The sequence below is a fragment of the Vollenhovia emeryi genome, unplaced genomic scaffold (genome assembly GCF_000949405.1).
Source record: "Vollenhovia emeryi isolate VEMERY1.0 unplaced genomic scaffold, V.emery_V1.0 DF939484.1, whole genome shotgun sequence".
Taxonomy (NCBI): domain Eukaryota; kingdom Metazoa; phylum Arthropoda; class Insecta; order Hymenoptera; family Formicidae; genus Vollenhovia; species Vollenhovia emeryi.
The window spans coordinates 23,935-25,724 of NW_011966882.1; positions in this window are offsets into that span (position 1 = coordinate 23,935).

Genomic DNA, 1,790 nt, shown 5'->3' on the forward strand with positions numbered 1-1,790 from the left:
ATAAATAATATAATTGAATATATACGATGGGAAGAGGATTATACAAATAGCGATGAAAATATGTATAATATAGAAAATAAGGAACTAATGAAGGACTTTGAGATGATTGATATGAAGAATCTAGAACAAATTAAATTATCTAGAACAAGTTGTTATGGGATTACCGAAAAAAAGGAACAGATGAAGGGATAACCAACGAAGTGTTGAAGATGGCTTTCCCAGGAATAAGGGAAGAGTTACTGGAGCTGATCAATTGCTCACTGAAAAGCGGGCGGTGTACCGATGGATGGAAGACATCAACAGTGATACCGATTCCAAAGATATCAAAACCAAAGAAAGCAAGTGATTACAGGCCAATCAATGTGCTACCGATATATGAAAAGGTGCTGGAATTAGTGGTAAAAGAACAATTAGAAATATTTTTGGAGAATAACGATATTTTAACAGAGCATCAGTCTGGATTCAGAAGACATCACTCGTGTGAAACGGCGTTACAAGTGGTCATAGATGAGTGGAAATTAATAGTCAGCAAAGGAAAAATGGTAGGAGTAATTTTTATGGACCTTAAGCGAGCATTTGAGACTGTAGATAGAGGAAAACTGCTTGAAAAATTATACCAGTATGGAATTAGAGGAACGGTGTTGCAATGGCTACGTTCGTACTTAAGCAATAGAACGCAAAAGGTTAGGTTCAAGGGTAAATGGTCCAAGCTTACTGAAACTATATTAGGAGTTCCACAGGGATCGGTATTGGGGCCTTTACTGTTTATTATTTACATAAATGATATAGTGAAAACCTGTTTAGGGGAAGGTAATGTAAAAATATTTGCGGATGATACATTGTATGTGATAGGAGAAAGCTGCACAGAACTGGAAAGAAAAATGAATAGGCTGTTTAAAATAGTAGAAGAATGGATGTGTAGAAATAAACTAAAACTTAATGCAAGTAAAACAAAAATGATGATAGTTCGGAGTATAAGGAAAGAGCTGAAAGGAAGGGTTATATTAAAGTGTAATGATGGATCAATATTAGAACACGTGAAAATAATGAAATATTTGGGCTTCATTATTGATGATAGACTACGGTTAGAGGACCACTGTGATTATATGTTAAAAAAGATAGGGAAAAAAATGAGTTTTTTAAATAGAATAGGTAGTGATATATCAATATGTATATGGGACATTCCATGTCAACCGTAACACCGCCACGCCCAAAATTTGAGAGGGTTTAAAAATTTTTTTCAGGGTGCAAAATTTACGTAAACATATTAGCTTTCGAATACCGAGTGGCATTTGAAAAAATTCAAAATGGCGGACTCAGTATAGCGCCTAGAATAAAGAGTCACACAATAAAAAGTTATAAATTGAAAAAAAATTATAAGAGCACAGAGTAAAATTTTGTTTTGCATCTAAATGTGTTTTTAAAAATTCAAAATGGCGTATCCAATACGGTGGACGAAAAATCGAAACTTAAAATTTGTAATTGAAAAAAATATGGTCATATTCTGCATCAAATTTGAAGTATAAATGCCCCTTGCGATTTTTCGATATAACGCATCCTTTTCGTATACGCATTTCTCATATTGTTGTTCGAGTGAGTAAAACGTAAGTGTGTGCGTGCAAGATACAATAAATATTGGTCGATCCGTCTCTCAAGAAATTGCAACAACACCAAGTCGTCGCATCTTTACGAGGTAAGTGAGTGACGGCTGTCTTTCCGGATGATCCAGGTGATGACGGGGCATGGCTGCTTCGGATATTTCCTGGGTCGGATCGGAAAGGAGCAAGACT